Consider the following 12,427-nt stretch of genomic DNA (forward strand, 5'->3'; position numbering starts at 1 on the left):
GCACATCCAGGAAGGGAACACACTGACTCCTTGCAGGTGTCCTATATAGCGAGACCACAGCTTGTGCTGGAGGCAGCCAGGGACCAACCGCAGCCCCAGCCTCAGCCCCCTCATTCTTTACTGTGCCCTTTCCTGGCTAAAGCACGTCTGAGAGCTCAGGCTAGCAGAGCGGGCCGAGATGGATCCCAACCAAGACAGAGAGGAAGCACATGTGATGTGTGGGCACTAGAAATGCAGGAAGAGCCAGGCCAGGCAATACTTCTCCATCCCTGAAATGGGAATATCAGGGCCCTGAGGGAAGAACCTAGCCCAGGGAAAACAGTGTGGAGACAGGGAGTGTGTGCGGTGTGCACGCTTGGGGTATGGGAGATGCAGCACTCTTGCTATGTCCCTAAGGGGCCTGTCTCAGGGAGCGCGTGCTGAGGGAGCAGTGTCACACACGGGATCCAGGGACTCCAGGCAGCTGATCCCGCATTGCGACCAAGGACACAGCAGCCAACTTGGGTACTTAAAAGATTGCCCAGCTTATCATACCGGCCTCACGTTGCCGCTTCCTGCGGGTCTGATGCATTTATGCTATGATACTCTCATAGACCCAAAGGGACAGCCTTCCATCTTCAGCTCCCTCTGTGCAAAAATGAAGTTTATTTTATTTCCTACCTTTGGGGACTTTTTACCATCTTGTACCATCTATACTTTTCCCAGAGCCTGACAAAGGGACTTTGATCCCAAAACCTTGCAGAAAAGGACAATTTGCTTGCAATTTTCCAATTGGTCAAAGAAGGTATCATTTTGGAACCAAGAGTTCTAGTTTTTGTATGTCTTTACGCTGTGAGGCACTGGAGATTTCCTGCTGTCCTAGGTTTGCAAAACTTCTCCTTAGTAAGAAAATCACCACTGCCACCCAGTGTCAGACGTGTGCACTGGCCACATGTAAACCATCCAGGCAGCCTGGCCAGGACCCAGCTGTGTTCATTCCTCCCCCTGGCAGTTCCAGCAGCTGGAGAGCAGGGGAAGGGCAGGCCTGCACACAATGGGAATTCCCTGCTTTTGGTCCTTTCTTAATGAAGGAGAAGGTATATTAGGGCATAAAAGGGTTCTCTCAAGACTCACAGGATGAGACTTTCAGTGCTGCCTTATGGGATCTGGGCACTCCCCAGGATAGCGCTCTGGGTGCTCTGACCCTGCTAGGGCTGCATGGGGTTTGGTAATGTGCCCTAGGTTTGAGTGCTGAGCCTTTGAACATCTGGCCTGGAAAGCTGGATGGGATGCAGCATCCCCATCCATTCTCCTCTCTCAGCTCCCACTCCTTCTTCTGCCCCCAACCTTGAAATAACCCCAGGGTCTCTTGTCCAGGTCACATCAGCCTGGCAACACGACTGGCTCCGAAGGACTGTGGTCACCTGGACCTATTACACTACCTCAGATGAGAAGGGACAGTAGTACAATGGGGACATTATAGCATGTCTCTGTACTGGGGTCCAATGTGTGCTGGAGCCTCTTGACCTTGAAAGCTTCCTCTGCTCTGACCCTCTGGCAGACAAAGATTTATTGAGGAAAAGGGCTCAGGCTTCCTCTCCTAAGAGCTCTCTCTCCTAATGCTATATGGGAAAAGTGTTTGAGCCTCATGTTCCCCCTGCTCAGAGGCTTGCACACTAAACTTTACAAATCAACAAACAAAACTATCATATGTCCCTTTAGTCTGCCTCTCTTTGCTGGTCACCGTGACAAAGGCTCTTGGTTCAAAAAATGCCAACATCATTCTTATGTCACAATCTTTGCTTAGAGAAAAACCTTGCTTATGTGGGTGAGGATGGGAAAAAATATCCACTGCCATGATTCCTTAGTGGGCTTCATGGCCAACTAGAAAAATAAACCCAACGTGGTCAATGTAAAGAGGCTTCAAAGTCAAACCTGTCAACACAGATGGTTGGAAGGGTCCAAAAGGCAAACACCCTTGGGAAAGAGCATTACTCTGGGAGAAACTCGAGGAGAGGCTGGTGCAAGCTGTTGAGTCACAAGGTGGGAGGTGGGCTGTGAAGTCCCAGCCACAGGTGGGAAGCTCAAGCGCCAGGCATTATGGATGCTCTGGGCAAAGCCTTGTGCATACAGTTGTCCACGGTAGCTCTGGTGATGCGCAGCCTTGGAGACCGGTCGCCCATCATCTCTCCCTGGGACCTGGACGGGCTCTAGGCAGAACACTTGTAGTGCTTCTCCCCAGTCTGGGTGAGATGATGCCGCTTCAGGTCTGAGCTTCAAGACAAGCTCTTGCTGCAGCCAGCACAGGTGTAGGGGTGTTTGCCCATGTGGGTGATGAGCTTGGAGCTGTGAGTGAAGCTCTTCCCACAGTTGGGACAGGAGTAGGGCTTCTCCCCCAAGTAGACACAGTGGTGAGTGAAGGGTGGAGCTTTTGGTGAAGCTCTTGCCAGTCAGGGCAGGTGTAGGGGCACTTGCCTGTGGGGATGTGGTGGTGGCACATGTGGGTGGAGCTCATCACAAAGCTTTTGCTGCAGTTGGTGCACTCATAGGGGCTCTCGCTGGTGTGGATGCACTGGTGCTGCATGAAGGAGGAGTTCTCACTGACAGTGGTATGGCTTCTTCCCCACTGTGGATGCAGAGGTGCCGCACCATGGCCAAGCTCCAGATGAAGTTCTTCTCACAGTCTCAGCGGGTGAAGGGCATGTCAACCACGTGCATGTGCCAGACAGACTAGGAGCTGTCGCTGAAGCTCTCATCATACTCCCAGAACATGTAGGGCTTCTTGCCAGTGTGTGTCTTTTTTTTACATCAAGCTGTGTCATCCAACAATACTTGCCCAGCTTCAGCCACTGCTGTGTCTCTGAATCTCTGTTCCCACAGAATGGCACATGTTGGGCTTCTTGCCAGTGTGTGTCTTTTTTTTACATCAAGCTGTGTCATCCAACAATACTTGCCCAGCTTCAGCCACTGCTGTGTCTCTGAATCTCTGTTCCCACAGAATGGCTGAGCACAGGCCTGTCCCACTCACACTGCCTGGGGCTGATCCCCATGAAGCCAGAGTGGTTGGGAAACCCAAGGAGGAGTGCTCACCCTGGGATGCTCCGGGGACCCCACAGGGTCTAATCACTAGGAATCCTTACCGACGATTTCCCTGTAGAAGGATCTCTGCCTGGGGCTCAGTAGATCCCAGTGCTCCGCACTGAAAAATGCAGGCATCTCCTAAAATTTGGAATTTAGGCGAGGCATCCTAAATGATGCATCTATTCAAAGGTCACCAGCCGCAGAAGCAACAAATGTCTCCCCTTTATTGCCTGTAGGAATGGACCTCACACAGTATTCAGCATCTGGTCACCCGCGCCCCTGCAGACAACAGCAGATTATTGCATTGTCGACGTGGCTGGCAGCACTGCTCACTGCTAATGCGCCCTGGCACTCTCCTTGGTAAGATCCTCTTTGCAGCTGCACACAACTTGCCCGAACTTTAATCCCTGGAAATGTCTGCATCGGGAGCTGTTGTAGCCCGACTTGTTCTCTGAAAGATCAGTCGCAGCAGCTCAGTCATCCGTGTAAGGCAGGCTCTGATTTGCTCAGACTCAAATATTTTTGGATTTCCCCCTTGAAAAGCTCTAGCAGCGCTGGGCTTGGGAGCAGGGATTTGAAATGTGGCCAGGATGGTCTTTATGTCAGCACGTGCCTTCTGTCAGCTCTGTGGAAGAGGACCCAATTTTGGCCAGTTTTCAAGCCTTTGGGAAATTGCACAGTAGTAGGGATGAGTCCCACCGATTCCAGGCTCCCTCAGCACCCTCAAGAGCCCACAGGGCTTAGGTGACTGGTCAACCTCAGGGCTGTGGGGTTAAAGGCATACGGCCAGCCAGGACCCAGCTCCTCACCCCAGAAAGGTGCCCTGAGCTGACAAAGAGGATTAGATTCAGTGCCATACAACCTACACACGCATCACCATAAAAAAATCTCAACATTTCCTGCAGTTTCCCCTACATCAGCCCTAAAAGTGGAAGGGGTAGGACACAGCGGGTAACCTGTTCCACTGTTTTGCTATCCTCTTCCTGAGAAAGTTTTTTCCCCATAAAAAAATCCCAACATTTCCTGCATTTTCCCCTACAGCAGCCCTGAAGGTGGAGGGGGCTATCCTCTTTCTGAGAAAGTTTTTTTCTAATATCTGCAGCGGGAGTGTGATGACCCACGGGGGGGCAGAATTGAACTGAGGCTGGGCCTTTTCCAGCTGCCAGCACCTCTGCCCTGGAGGAGGGCAGGCATGGGCTGCCACTGCTTACCCAGCTGGGCTGAGGCCTGGTATCTCGTGACCCATGTGAGCCTAGGAGCGGGGCATCTGGTGCAGGGCTGGCCAGATGCAGGCCATGGAGCAGGGGCCTTTGGAGGCACTGAGCAGCAGAAGGGCTTTGTCCGTGCCACCCACAGCTGGGCAGCAGGGAGAAGCAACAGCCAGGTCTCAGTGCTGGCCCATCTGACCAGGCTCTTTCTGACTGGCAGTACCTGAAAAGGCTGCCAACCCCTGATTTTTACATCAGTGCTGTTCATTTTTGGAGCACGTTAGTCCCAGGCTCTCCCAAACCATAGGATCCTTAGGACTCACAGCCCCCTGCCCTCAGGCCCAGGCCTGAAGCCAGAGGAGGGAGGGGAAGCCCAGAGACCCCTGCAGCAGCAGTGTGGACAGCAGTCCTACAGGCTATGAACTAACCCTTTGTGGGCTATAAGTAGAGTCACCCCTGATTTGGATGTGAACTTACCCCTTCCCCTGTGATCTGGGACCAGCCTTGGGCATGCTCCCGTAACCCCTGCCTGTGCTCCAAGGCTCTTCCTGTGGCCCTGTGCTATCTCACTAAAGGGTAGATGTGTCTGTCAGTAGGTTTCAGAGTCATCGTGTCACTGAAGTGAATGGAAAGCAACATGCCTGCCCCTGCTGAGACACTCCTGACTCAGTTCACCCTTCAAGCTCTTCTGTGCAGCTCGAGGTGGGCCAGAGCTTTGGTGGTGGGCGAGTGGCAGGAATTGCCCTGGCAGGGGCTGTCGCTGGCTCTGATGGCTCCATGCTGCCCTGAACAGCTGGGCAAAGAACCAGCCAGGACCCTGTTGTCTGGATCCGAGGGATGGGACATGGGGCCTTGCCTCCTTAAGGGATACTGGCTCCATCTGTGCCCCAGGTTTCGAGAAGCAGCTGCCTTGAGGACAAGTCATGATGCCTTTCCAAAGTCCTAAAGCCTTGTCTCCCTGCAGGACTACATAGCCCCAGTGCCAATCAGTGGTTTGCAAGCATTGTTCGTGGTGGGGTGTGGGGCCACATGGGCTGAGTCCAGAGCACCTCCCTAGGGCCTGCAATGAAAAGTCTGGTGCCAAGGGCTCTAGAAAGAGTTTAAGTTTTGAGGGTTCAAAAGCTCTGGGATCCATCTTACCTGCATTGCTGTCACTCCATTGATGATATGATTGAAGAGCTGATGATCTGACTGGTTCTCCAAACCATTGATTCACGAGCGTTTGGAGAACCCCTCCTGCAAAGGGCTGGTTCAATCCCAGAAATGAGGTTAAAGGAACGTTCTTCAGAGGACAATGTCAGGCACTCAAACTTAGGGTGTTTCAGGAGTGAGGTTAGCAAAGCATCCTTTCTGTGCATTAGATGGTTACCTGACTGCTTCCACCATGCAGTTCCTGTGAGATCCTGGGCAAGCTGAATACATCAAATGGCCTGTGGGCGGTCGGTAAATGGGTTTCGTTTTGTCAGCATGCCTGGGTGATTTAAAGGTCAGCACAGATTACAGACACCTCTCAGCCTGAGTTCTTTTTATCTTGAAAAGTGTTGTGAAATGTCATGCAATAAAAAATCTGGTCTCCAATGAGCACCTAGAACTAAGTGGTAACTCCTGACCTGACCTCAGTACCTCAGTTCCCTGTCTGTAAAGTGGGACTAGTCCCACCATCCCCCTTCTGCCCCCCCCAACATACACACACACTCTTCTGCAGCTTCCCCCGAAGCCGCCCTGGTTGCAGCACTTCCCTCCCCGCAGCGGCCAGGACTGAGTTGCTCCTCAGGGCTTCTCACTCCTTTGCCCAACTGCCTGCGCTGCTCCTCAAACATCATCACGGGGCTGGGGAGAGCTGCAGCCCAAGCAGGCAGGTGCTGGAGAGGACCATGCTCAGCGGGAGAGGGATGAAGCAGAGCTCCACAACCAGCTTTGGTAGGAAAGAAGAATAAAGGGGCTCGTGTAGGACCAGGATTATAGATAGGGGAGCTCTGGCTCTCCAGTTAGGGGATGTTGTTTGCTTAGTTCCCTCAACCTCTCCTCAGAAGTCATGGCCCCAGCCCCCTAACCATTTTCATTCCTTCCGCTTCACTCTCTCCAATTTGTCCACATCCTTTCTGTAGTGGGGGGCCCAAAACTGGACACTTGTGGCCTCACTGGTCCCACATGAATGAACTCACATACCTGTAGGGAGCAGACATGGGAGTGGGGGCTATGTGCAGGCCCTGTCCAGCCCATCCCAGCACTTTCCCTGAGGTCTCTCTCCATTACCTGAAGTTTCTGGCTCAGGAGCTGGTGTTGGCAAAGCCCAGGGCTGGTTCCAGCCACCGGAGACATCTACCCTGGGCCGGGTAAATGGAGGCTGTGCTGACGTCTCTGCAGCAAACACCTCCCTGTGGAAGCAGCCACAGCTCAGCCCTTGCTCCTTGGTTGCTACCAACTCAGTAGCAGCTTCCGACCCAGGAAGCTCAGCCCCAGACATGGCAGTGAGGAGAGGGTGAGGAGCCTGTCCTCACTTCCCTTTGCAATTCCCAGAGCTCTCTAGTGACCACCACTTATCCAGCACCAGAATAACTTCCATTTAAGAGTTGAGGCTCTTTCCAGGGCCATGGACAAATAGTGCCACCTTAGTCAGGGGGGGCACATGCCCCCCAAGTGACCAGTCAGTGACGGGGAGGCGGGGGTCCCCCCCAGCCAATCTCACTGATGGGGAGGTGGATCCCCCCATGACCGATCGCGAAGCAACTGTGGTGCTCCCTGGCTAGCGCTCGCAGCGGGGGCACTGGCACTCCTTCCGCCCCCCCTCCCCCGGTCACCTGAGCAGTGAGCACAGCCTCTCAGGGAGTGAACCAGCACTCTCAGGGGGTGCACGTGCTCTCCGGTCACCCCTTATGCATCACCATTGTCCTGGGGTTTGCATCTTCATTCAAATTGATGGTAACCAAGCTAATAAGATGCTTATCCAGGCACCCTTGGTTCTGCCCTCAGGAGCTGGCAATAGCCCTGGGCCCCATCTGGGAGCTCTCCAGCTTCAGCCTCTATTAGAGATAGTGAAAAACCTAGAAGCTGAATGGGTTCAATCTTTGCAGGTTTCTCTAAACTGCCCAGATTGAACTGAGAAGCAACTAAACTGATGTTCCCTTTTTAAACGTGAAAGGCAGCAGCCCATGCCAGCAGCAGGGTGGAGGGAGCACTGGAAGACTCACAGGGGCTCAGGGATTCCCCCAGCCATGCCCCCTCCTCGGCCTCTCCCTGGTGGATGAGTGGGTGTGGGGGTGTAACTGGGGGCCTGCTCCCGGCGGATCTCACTGTGGCCCGCCCACCTGTTTCTGAGCTAACTGCCCACCGTCTCACCTGCCACACCTTGTTGTTAATTAGTTCATTGATGTTAATAAGCGGGAGGCTGCCCATTTCCTGCCCTGATGCCAGGGGACGCTATCTGTGGCTCCGTTCCTCCCCTACACTGCAGCCCAAGCCTTGCAGATGGCATCCAGATGTTCTCACAATCACCAGCCCCACTCTGGGCCCCATAATCCTAGTGTTGAACCCCTCTATGATCCCTCCATTCAGGCAGCCTAATCCACCTTCATCCTGGGCAGCATAGCTCCCTAACCTGCTTCTTCTTCGGCCGTGGCCCCCCCGGGACCTTTGGCTCACTAGCCCTGGCCCACCTCCAGGCCAGTCGGCACACCAGGCCCTTGGCTCTGGGCGTCTCTCGCGGTGGGCCCCCCGGCCCTTCGACCCTTCTGGCCCTGGCCCCAGTCAGGGGATGTCCAGACAGGCGCGAGTCTATGGCCTCACTCTCTTTCTCTGGGGGTCCACCCTCCAGACCCTACAAAGGGGTAACCCACCTGGTCATGGGGGCTGGGATTAAGGCGCCCCGACCCGCCTTCCACCGGGGTGGCCACTGGCCTGGTATTTCCCAGGGGCTCCTGCACCACTGAGAGCCCCACCAGGACGCCCACTCCTGGCAGGGTGCAGTTTTAGGTCACGCCCAGGATCAGGAGCCTCCTGACCATCCCCTACAGCTCCTCCCTTACCTCCAGATGATATCAGCAGCTCTCCAGCCAGGCAATGTTGTTGCCTGGCCCCCAGCAGTCCATCTGCCCTGGTTACATGGGCAGCCCCAGTTCCAAAATGGCCATAGCCCTCATCAGGCACCTGCTGGCTGCCAGCTCCAGGCCCTTAAAGTGGCAGCACAACCACTGCCCTGCCACAGGGGGTAACCCCCACCCCCTCTCCCTTGCACTGGACCCTCAACCAGGGTCTCCCCAGTGCAGGGAGGGGGACGAAGGAAGCCCCCAGCCAGGCATTGTCCATCTCTTCCCAGCACCCAGAGCTGGGAGCCTGGTGAGTCCCATAGCCAGGCCCTCTCCTCAGCCCCAGGCAGGTTAAGGAGTGGGCATGGGGGGAATGCAGCAGACCACCAGCTTCGATCTCCTGGGTGCAAGTGCAAAAGGGGAGGGTGGAAGCCCCCAGAGGGGCATTTCTTCCTCTCTCCCTCCCTCATCTTCCCTCCACCAGGCTGGGAGCCCTGCAAGTCCCCTAGTGATGCCCCCTTGGCTGGCAGACAGGTTGAAAAGGGTGTGGAGGGGGAAATCCCCCCAGCTCTGGGTCCCCGGCTGGGCACTCCTACAATGCATTGAGGGGGGAAGCCAGGAGTGGCGGGGTTACACTCTCCCCCCCCCTCCCCCCCCCGCCATGAGCAGGCAGGCTAGCTGAGGAGGGAGTTTGTGGGGGAGGGAGATCTCCCCCCACACCCCAGCACAGCCTGGCTGGGGGGCTGTCCGGTACTGGTGGGAGGAAGCCCACAGCTGGAAGCCAGGATCTGAGTGGATCATTCGGCCATGCCTCCCACTCTGCTGAGGAAGGGGTGGAGCGGGATGTGGCAGGGCACTGTGGGCGCCTGCCACTTTAAGGGCCTGGAGCTGGCAGCCACCAGGTGCCCGATGAGGGCAGCCACTTTGAGTCAGGGGCTGTCTGTATAAACAGGGCAGTTCGGCTGCTGGAGGTGAGGCTACAACATTTCCTGGCCAGAGGGCTGCTGAGATCATCTGGAGGTAAAGGAGGAGCTGTAGGGGATGGTAAGGAGGCTCCTGGTCCTGGGCATGACCTAAAACTGCACCCTGCCAGGAGTGGGTGACCTGGTGGGGCTCTCAGTGGTGCGGGAGCCCCCAGGAAATGCCAGGCCAGTGACCACCCCGGTGAAGGTCTCTCCCTGGCGCACACCCTGCACCAGGAACAGCAGCTGCTCAGTGCAGGTTCCCATGTAGAAACTCACTCGGTCCTCGGGGAGGATGAGGGTCAGAAGCTGGTGGAGGAGAGGATGCTGGAGGAGATCAACAAAACTCTCCACAGCTTCCAGAGTAGCAAGACTCCTGGAGCAGACGGCCTGCCTAACAAGTTCTACGTTGCTTTCTGGGACCAGGTGGGCCTGGATCTGCTGGAGGTCTATGGAGAGCACCTGCAGGAAGGCCAGCTGGGGGCAGTAATGGAGGAGGGTCTCATAACCCTTTTTTGCAAGGACGGAGAGAGGCAAAATCTGAAAAACTGGCATCCTGTAATGCTCCTGAACTTTGCCTGAGAACTAGTGGCCAAAGTCTTGTCTGAGGGCTTTAAGTTTGTTATAGGTACAGTGATCAACGAGGACCAGGTATGCACCATGCCAGGGCAACAGATCCACTAAGCCCTGATACAACTGCAAGATATGCTACAGTACCAATGGGAGAGGGGGCTGAGTGCTGCTGTGCTGAGCCTCAACCTGAAAAATGCCTCTGACTGGATGTCCTACCAGTTCCTATCTGAGACACTCAAAAAGATGGGAGTCCCCCCAAGACTGGTGGAAGGAGGGTGGCACACAAATTGGCAGCGGGTCTTTTTGAATTTGTAGAGTTTTCCAAATTTCCCTCCAGCCTATGTCCAATATTTATAGATGGCGGGTTTTAATATTCTAGTAAATGACCTCTGATTGGATATATTTATTTATGTATTGTTTGTTCCACTGAAACTTTTGGAACTGAACTGAACCAGATCTTGTGTGGACTTGGACGGTGTCAATAATTTGGGATTTCCAGCCTTGGGAAAGAAGGAGGCCTTCTTATCTTCTTTCCTTCCCCCTTAGGGAATGCTGTTCATTTTCTTCTTTACCTTACTTTATGGTCTTCTCAGACAGCTGTTTTTGTTTTTACAAATTAGCTAAGCATTTTAACAAAAATATATCTAATATGGCAAAATAACTTCTAATACATTTGATTACATTAGTCACTACTACTACTACTTTAAGATAAAGCTATCATATAGCATCTATGGATTATTTAATATATGGTCTTCTCTTATCTCCTTTTAGGCCTTGTGATTTGTTTAATTGTATTTGACGGTTGTTCTGCTTGCCAGCATGATAGCGTAGGCTAAATTTGTAGTTGGCAAGGGCTGCTATCCACCTATGACCAGTAGCGTCAAGTTTCGCACTGGATAAGATGTAGGTGAGGGTGTTATGTAGGTCAGTCCATATGTCAAACTTCGCCCCATACAGGTAATCTCTAAATTTTTCTGCCACAGCCCACTTTAAAGCTAAAAACTCTAATTTATGCACTGGGTGGCATACCTCACTGGGGGTCAGGCTCCGGCTAACCAATGCCACAGGTCATTTCCTTCCTTCGTGCTCTTGGTATAGTACAGCACCCAGCCCCTTAAGGTTCATATCTGTATGCAACTCATAGGGTTTGTCGGGGTCTGCATAAATTGGTGCCAGAGCATGGGTCAGTTTATATATCAGTTCTTTAGAAGCCGTCTCGCAGTCCTGGGTCCATCAAGGTCCAAAAGGCTCTACTGGATTTGGACCTGAATAGACCTCCTTGCTTTCCCATGCCTGCCGTTGCTCTTCTCTCTCTTGTGCTCCCCCAGCTGGTATCCTTGGGTCAGCTCCATTAGGGGTTTCGTGAGTATGGCATAATCCTGCACAAAACATCTATGATACCCTGTGAACCCAAGGAATTACTTTAGATCCCAGTAGTGGTTGGGTCATGGCTATGTTTCCACTGTCTTAATTTTGTCAGGGTCAGTGCTAATCCTATCTGCTGATACAATATGCCCCACATATTTCATGGTTGTCTGGCAGAAATGGCACTTAGAGTGCTAACTTGAGCCCAGCAGCTTCCAGGTGATCCAGGACTCTCATTAGTCATTCCTCGTACTCTTGGAGTGTTTTCCCGAATACAATGCTGTCATCTAGATAAACTAAAGCCTGTGTCATATTCATGTCACCGACTACACTTTCCATCAACCGCCAAAAAGTGGCAGGAGCTCCAGAGATCCTTTGTGGCATCCTCTTAAATTGAAAGAACCTGAGGGGACATATGAAGGCAGTCTTTTCCTTGTCCTCCTGTTTCAATGGTATTTGATAGTATCTAGACGGAGGTCTAACACTGAGAGCCATTGCCTGCCTACCAGGCAGTCTAAAGAGTCTTCTACCTGTGACACTGTGTATTGATCTATGATGGTCCTACTGTTCAAAGTCCAGTAATTACACACATTCGTATTTTTTCATTTTTCTTTCTCATGACCGCTATGGGTGACACATACGGGTGTCAGGACTCTGTCAGAACCCATTGTTCATATGCCTATAGTACAGTGGAAGATTCCATAGTTTGATACAGAAGGCAGTCTGTCAATCACTTTGTAAGTAGGTCATGTAAGTAGGTCACGGGGGAAAACTCCAGAGCCCAGTGACTATATGTTAATGACCTAGAAAAAGTTCCCGCCAATTTGTAGCTTTCTTTGCAGTGTACATTTCTTCTTTGCAGCACAGAAATGCACGGTGCAAAGGAGTTCCCGCCAATCTTATGCAAATTCGTACCCCACTATTGGACAGTTCTAAATTATTCCTACCTGGCGGCTAGCGATTGGCTTGCTAGCCGTATAAGAGGCTTGAGCAGTTTCCGCCCAAGCTGGAGAACTCCACACACACCTCGTGGAGAACTCTGAGTACACTGTGGAGCCTAGCAAACTCCACGCGTGTCTCAGAGCGAACTTAGCGGCCTGATCAACCACTAAGGACTCCCCGTCACCGACCCAAGGGGGCCTAGCACACCCCCACCCGAGACGTAAGACGACTGCCGGCCCAAACACCCCGAACACATCTGCAGACCGACCAACATCTTTGTAATTTCTGCCCG

Source organism: Alligator sinensis, unplaced genomic scaffold, assembly GCF_000455745.1.
Source record: "Alligator sinensis unplaced genomic scaffold, ASM45574v1 scaffold1208_1, whole genome shotgun sequence".
Lineage (NCBI taxonomy): Eukaryota > Metazoa > Chordata > Crocodylia > Alligatoridae > Alligator > Alligator sinensis.